Source organism: Lolium rigidum, chromosome 3 (genome assembly GCF_022539505.1).
Source record: "Lolium rigidum isolate FL_2022 chromosome 3, APGP_CSIRO_Lrig_0.1, whole genome shotgun sequence".
Lineage (NCBI taxonomy): Eukaryota > Viridiplantae > Streptophyta > Magnoliopsida > Poales > Poaceae > Lolium > Lolium rigidum.
In genome coordinates this window covers 318,397,367-318,405,127 of record NC_061510.1, presented here as the reverse complement: position 1 = coordinate 318,405,127, position 7,761 = coordinate 318,397,367, and positions in this window count along the sequence as shown.

Below are 7,761 nucleotides of genomic sequence, written 5' to 3'. Positions count from 1 at the left end.
TGGCAATGGGAACAAGGTCACATATTATGGGTACATAGAGGAGATATGGGAACTTGACTATGGACCTAATTTCAAGGTCCCTTTGTTCCGGTGCAAATGGTTCAACCTGAAAGACGGGGTACAGGTAGACCCGCAGTACGGAATGACTACAGTGGATTTCAAGAATCTAGGGTACGACACCGAACCATTCGTCCTAGCCAGTGAAGTGGCTCAGGTTTTTTATGTGAAGGATATGTCTAGCAAACCAAAAAAAAGAAAAGAAAGGCAAGAGGACACATCATACGATGAGCCAAAGCGGCACATAGTTCTTTCAGGAAAAAGAAACATCGTGGGAGTAGAGGACAAGACAGACATGTCAGAAGATTATAATAAGTTTGACGATATTCCACCCTTCAAGGTAAAAATTGACCCAAGCATCATCTTAAACAATGAAGATTGTCCATGGTTGCGTCGCAGATAAGAAGAAAGGGAAACAGACGAAGAAAACTCAGAAGACTAGCTAGCTACATATAGGGATCATAACTTGTGTATCTCAATATGGAAATCACTTTTGTGTAATGATGTTACTATATGTAAGATATTAACAATGGAGATGGTTGGCTTGTTTTACTAGTTAAGTAGCTTTCACGGGCTTGCAGGGAAATTTTTCCGAGGCGGAACTTCCAAATATGCCATATATAGGGCATGTGCACCAAGGGCATATTCGAGAAGTTCCGCCACGGGAGATTTCCCAACCCTTTCCCCAACATTGGTAGAGGAGATGGAGTCTTTCACGGGCTTGCGGGAAATTTTTCCAAGGCGGAACTTCCGAAGATGCCATAGGGCGTGTGCACCAAGGGCATCTTCGACAAGTTCCGCCACGGGAGATTTCCCAACCCTTTCCTCCATCCATGGTGATGAAACTCTCCATCCATGTTGGCTTGTTGAGCTGCTTCCCATGGCGTATCGATGCTCCTTTTATAGGCACGGCGCCGCTTCTACTTTGTCTTCTTCTTCCTCCGACAGGGCGTCGTGCGCTACATACTTTATCTCATCGAGCAGGGCGTCCTTACCCTGCCGACAGCTTCAGTACCGGTTGCACCCACCAACCGGTACTAAAGGTTACCCACGCGTCCTTATCCCACCGACAGGGTGTCGTGCGCTACATACTTTAGCTCATCGAGCAGGGCGTCATTATCCTTCTGACAGCTTTAGTACCGGTTGCACCCACCAGCCGGTACTAGAGGTTACCCATGCGTCCTTATCCCACCGACAGTTTTGTTACATGACAGAAAAACACCTTTAGTACCGGTTGCACCCACCAACCGGTACTAAAGGTTTGCCTCTGTCTTCCCGCCTATTTTCTTCCCGCGCTTTCCACCGGTTCCCGCCTCTGTCTTCCCGCCATTTTTTCACTATATATATGTAGGCTTGGCCACCATTTACATATCACATCTAGACTCATATCTGCAAACCTCATCATTCTCTCCCATGGCTTCCATCGTATCTCTAACCCCCCGGGAGGCGGAGGCGCTTTGCGCCTCGAACTACCCCTGCCCGCCGGGCTACCGCGTCCCGACCGGCTGGTTGCTAAGCGTCGGAGGCGTACCGGTCCCTCCAGTCCCTCTAGGTGTGGCGCGCGAGATGGCCATCACGAACCACTACTACTTCGAGCTCACGCCGGAGCAGCGGAGGAATCCCCAGTGGCATCCCGACTACAGCCCGACTTGGGAAAGCTTCTTCATCAATCGGCGTGAGAGGGCGCTTGCCAGGCACGAGGAGGGCGGCCCGCCTCCTTTGAACTTCAACGAGGCCGGGCGTCGGCTGTGGTGGCGCGGCCGGACTCTCCAGAGCGTCATGGCCTATCGTGCCCCCGCCTGCGCTACCCTCAGTCCCAGCCCACGCGTGCTCACCCGCCGACGTTCGACTACCGCGACCCCGATGCCAGCGACGATGATAACGGCGACTACGACGACTACAGTGGCGACTACTACAGGGCTAGGCACGAGTATGACTGAATGACTCCAACAGTAGAATCTGGCCATGTATCTTTAATTTTCAGTTAAGCTATGTACTTTTAATTCGAGTTCAATCGTAACAAAATTTTATTCCCGCCCTTTCTTTCCCGCATTTTTTCTCCCGTGCGGCGTACGTCGTGGCGGGAAAGTTTCCCGCGCGACGTCGTACGTGGCGGGAAAGTTTCCCGCGCGGACGGCGTCGTGGCGGGAGTAAAGAATAGAAATAGAAAATATATAGAAAAGAAATAGAAAAAGAATTAGAAAATATATAGAAAAGAAATAGAAAATAAAATATTAAAAAGGTTATAGAAAAGAAATAGAAAAGAAAACAAACAGAAAAAGAAATAGAAATAGAAAACAAATAGAAAAGAAAAGAAATAGAAAATAAAAAGAAATGAAAAGAAACACAAAAGAAAAGAAAAAGAAACAGAAAAGAAAGAAGAAACAGAAAAGAAAAAATAAATAGAAAAGATATAGAAAAAAGGATATAGAAAAGAAATAGAAAAGAAAACAAACGGAAATAAAAAAGAAATAGAAAAAGAATTAGAAAAGAAAAGAAAAGAAATAGAAAAGAAATATAAAAGAAAAGAAACATAAAAGAAAAGAAAAAGAAAAGAAACAGCAAAAGAAAAGAAAACAGAAAAACAAAAAGAAAAACAAAAAAAAAACCCTTTGGTACCGGTTGGTACCACCAACCGGTACGAAAGGTCTTTCGTACCGGTTGGTGGTACTCCTCTGTATAACACTTAGGCGTGGCCAAACTTGGCCAAAAAAACAGCACACACCGCCGCGCGCACACAGGCCCACGCGCCGCGGCCGTCGCCGTAGCCCGCAGCTCCACGCGCCGCTGCCGTCGCCATCGCCCGAAGCTCCACGCGCCGCTGCCGTCGCCGTAGCCCGCAACCGTCGGGCGCAGCAACAGGCCGGGTCGCCGTCGTCGCCGCGTCGACGCCCGCCGCTCCACCCTCTTCCCGCGCCGGCAACCGAGGTGAGGACCTCCCTCTCCCTCCCTCGCCTCGCCTCCCTCACCTCGCCTCCCTCACCTCGCCTCCCTAGCCGCCGCGCGCTTCGCCGGGAGGAGCCCGCGCGCGCGCGACTGCCGCGGTGAGCTCGCTGCCGGCCTCCCCTCACGCACGCCCGCAGCGTGTTCGACGAAATGCCGCGCTGCCGTGCGGAGGGTAGGCGCCGGCCAGCAGCAGCAGCAGCCGGTCGCCAAGCCACGCCTCGTCGAGCACCGCCGGCCGTGAAGATCAAGTCCGTGCCGCGTGCTCCACGCTGGGAGTCTTAGGCTACCCCGTCGCCGGAGTCTCGCCGGGAGGCCGCGGGCACGGGCGCGGCCACTTCGGGTGGCTGCGAGAACGGGCGACGCCGTGTCCAGTCGTGAGCGCGCCGGCCGCCACGCTGGGGCCGTGGTCCACTAGGGTCGTCCGCTGCGTGGAGCAGCGCCGGGCTGGTGAAGCGCCGCCGCCGTTGAGGGATTCGATGGGCGTTAATCTGCCGCCGCCGAGGACGGTTTTCGGGCTAGGCACGTCGCCCAACCGCCGGATGTCTCACCGGGGTTGTAGTGGTCGCGGCCGCGAGCGCCACCGCATCGCGAGGAGGCGTAGTTTGGTGCCCGTAGCTACGTGTCGACATACCAGCATGCTCTTCGGCGTCGCCGTGTAGGGCCGAGCGGGGTCTTTGCTGCCGTTCTCGTGCAGGGGCGCGCACGTCGTCGGCGTGAGAGACAGAGGGAGGGGAATACTGATTTACTAGGTCGTTCTCTCTTTTTTCTCCGTTGTTGTCGCCGTCTGTGAGCTCGCGAGAGGAGGAGCTCCAAGTGTTAGGGTTAGGGTCGAGAAAAAGAGAGAAGAGCGAGAAGAGAATAGCACCGAGTGTTAGGGTTAGGGTCCATAGCGGTGCCGAGTCCATGGCGGTGCCGCCGCGACATAGAGTTAGGGTCAAGAAATAGGAGCACCAAGTATTAGGGTTAGGGTTTTTTGCTTTCTTCATTTCAATTGTTATCCATCTAGCAATCTGTTATATGATCATTACATGATGAATGAAATACAATTGCTTTCTTAATTTTGTAGTGACATTGAGGTATGGAGGACGGCACCTTCGTCCGAGATGAGGAGGGGGAAGAAGCGGTGCAGAAATTGATCTATGAGAGTGCCCGTGGTCCGGAACTCGATGGAGATGACAACGAGTTCCAAGACTTTCTCGAATGATTTCGGCGAGGGACTTGAGTCCGAACAAATTAGAAGAGACAACGAAGTGTCCATCACAAACTCCGGCGAGGTGTATATCTATGTATCAATTAGTCTATATGTTCATCCCTAGATGCATTCATTTATTTGTATTGCACTTATTAACGAATAATTTTTTCTTTTAGCCTTCTGGATCATCGAGCAAGTCTGTTAGATCAAAACGAGGCCCGACGCGGGTGCTAAAGAGCGAGGGCAGGTTAGCCCTCACGGCATTCAAGGCTAATGGTGAACCAGAGCATCCCAAAGAGTTTTGCCGCAAATTTACAAGTCAAGCTGGAGTTCTTGTTAGGGATCATGTACCGATCAGCATTCAAGAGTGGCATAAGCCGAAGAATGCGGAGAGTGGTGCTAGTTATGTCAACGAGACGATGAAAACATTTCTTTGGGACACGCTACTGACAAAGTTCAGCCTACCGGAAGACATGACGGAAGGCCAGAAGAAAAAAGTCAAGGAATGGACATTGAAGAAGATGACCATACAATTCCAGACCTGGAAGAAAAATCTATGGGACAAATATAAGAATGAAGATCCAGTATTCGATGATAATCTAGTGAAGATAAAATCTCACTGGCCCGCATTTAAGGAGTATAAGAAATCGTCTACTTTTCTGTCCCGATCGAAGAAAAATACCGAAAATGCGTCAAAGAAGAAACTTCCGCATCATTTGGGGTCAGGTGGCTACAAGAGTGCCATTCTGAAGTGGACAGCGTTTGAGAATAAACTGATGAATGATGGAATCACTCCACAGACATGGGACTGGCCCGAACGGTCCAAGTTCTGGTTGTTCGCTCATGGGGCAGGGTTGGACCCAAAGACAGGGCTGATCGTTGCGAAGGGAAAATGGAAGGAAAAAATTGAGTCAATTGTACCGAAGCTTGTAGATGCAATTAATAAGGTCAGAAAGGGAGAGTACATTCCCGATCGAGAGAATGACGAGCTGACACTCGCTTTGGGGAACCCTGAACACGTTGGACGGGTACGAGCTCGCCCAGGTCTAACCATGAAGGAAGCGTGGCCGGACAGCGCTGACACTTATAGAAGCTGTTCGCGAAAGAAGAAGAAGGACGCCGACATTGTAACGGAATTGTTAACTAGGGTGGAGGCTCTTGAGAGAAATCAGAGGGCACCTGATCAGCCGCTGTTTCTACGGGATCCACATGGCGATGCTACCCCATCTCGGCGAAGAAGCAGGTGTCGGTTCCTCGCATCTTGACGGGTGTGGAGGAAGCTACCCCGTGGATTATGTCACGGAGAAGACAGATTGCGAGCTACATATGTTATTCAGGACCGCGTCCGTTAAGGTGGCGGTCGGCTATGTGTACCCAAGTGAAGATGGAGCAATGCACCATCATATGCCCATTCCACCTGGCTGTGTTCGTGTCGGGGTGGATGAAGTGGTTTCGGGTTTTGAAACAGTGGAGCTTGATATTCCTAGAGGTGAAGATGAGAGGACACTGGCCGATGTCAAGCACGGTTTCGCCCTATGGCCGAAGAAGTACGTCGTCCTTTTGCAAAGGCCACCGACTCCTACACATGAGCAAGCAAATGCCATCGACTCCTCCTCGGTGGCGATCCCGGTGAGCAGCCAAGTCCACACCTACCCGAGAGGGACCCCGGCGTGAGTCCACCATCTCGAGATCCTCCGCGTAAGACGGCGTCCGTTAAGCGGAGCAGTACGCCTCCTAGGAAGAAAGCTAGAAAGGAGAAACAACCGCCGCCTACCGAGAAGTTACCTTGGGAAAAAACTCCGGAGGAAAACGCGGAGGCCGTTCAGGCCGAGGTGAAGAAATTTTTTGCACCGAAAGTGCCAGAGATACCTTTCGAGAAGACACTAGATCGGGTGAAAGTTGTGCATACCGTTGACAATCTATATGACCCTGTACCATCGCCGCCATATGACTATGCGCGTTCTATTGAAAGGTCGTATGACAAGATGATCGAGGCGACAAAACCCGTTAAATCGGGTATCAGGGAGATAAAAGGGATACACCAAGTCTACCAGCTCGGACAACAACCCGTTCAATCGGTCGACCCTCTCAAGGTGTTTGACGGGAAGACCGTTCAAAGTTCTCGACAAGACGCAACTGATTACGCCTTCGCTGAACGAGCATATCAATTTGTTCAAGGGAAAGATTTGGTCGAGAATCTCAGGAAGGTACCAACATGTATGCGTAACTTGCATTCGTGGTACCTTAATGCCTCAAAGGAAGGGATCGAGACTATCATGGTGCAAGTTAGGGAAGAGCACTACTTCCAGGAGTACTGTGTGAATGTTGACTTCGCCGAACTCTTTCAGTTATACAATCTCCGGGCCCTCGACAAATCAATCATCAGTTGCTATTGTCTATAAGTGATTTATTTATTTAATTTGAGAAGTCTTTAGCTCAGCTCGTTCATTGTCTGCAGATTATAATCTTTTGTGCGCTATATTATGCAGATCGAAGATGCTCGAATGCAAAAGGGACGAAATCACGGACATTGGGTTCATTGACCCGCACACAATGCATGTCAAAACCATAGAGAATCCCCTCTATAACAAGGATACACCGCAGACTTTGCTAAGGTTTTTGAAGCGACAACGTGACAAAAAGCTAATAATTTGGCCTTACAACTTCGAGTGAGTCTTACTTGTCTTATAACACATTATATTTTGCTCACCGTATGTCAAAATTTTAACTAATGACTTATATATATGACACTACATATTGAAACGTGCGTAGGTTTCACTTTATTCTTCTCGTCATCAATATGCAAATTGGAGAAGTTGAAGTCTTTGACTCACTAAGCAAAAAATCGGAACTATACTTGTCTTGTTATTTAATGCTCAAAAGATAATTTTAATTCTTATCGGTTTGTTTCGTTAATTTCCTGCTATGAACTAATTGATAACTCTTTTATGCATTTTCTTTTGTCGGGCAGCGTGTGGGAAACTTTCATCAAGGAAGATAAGTCCCATGAATGGCCACCGAAGCTGCGATGGAAGGCGAAAGTAAGTAGTACTACCTAGGTCAACCTTTAATTATCATACTTGACTATTGTTTGATTGAATTATATTCTTGTAAAGAAATGCCCGCAACAACCACAAGGGACCGATCTCTGTGGATTCTTCGTTTGCGAGTACATCCGCAGAATTGTCAGCGAGAGAACGAATAATGAAAGAAATAAAGAGGTACAAAAACAATCTTCACAAATTTGTTTTCTTATCATAAGTTGTGCTGAGTTTCAGTAATAGTTGATTCATGTATTCATTTGTATCTTATTCTTTTATAGTTGGCAAGAAAGCGGAACAAGCTCTCAATCGATGACCGCTTCATAGCAATAGGCGAGGAATTGGCGGGATTTTTCCTTCGGGACGTCATACCACCATTCGCAGAGTACCACTATGAATGAAGATGTACATGTTACATATATAGTTGACTCGAAGAGTACCACTATGCTACATGTAATAGACATATATAGAGTACGCCTCGGAGAGTACCACTATGCATGAAGATCGATCTTCATGCATAGTGCT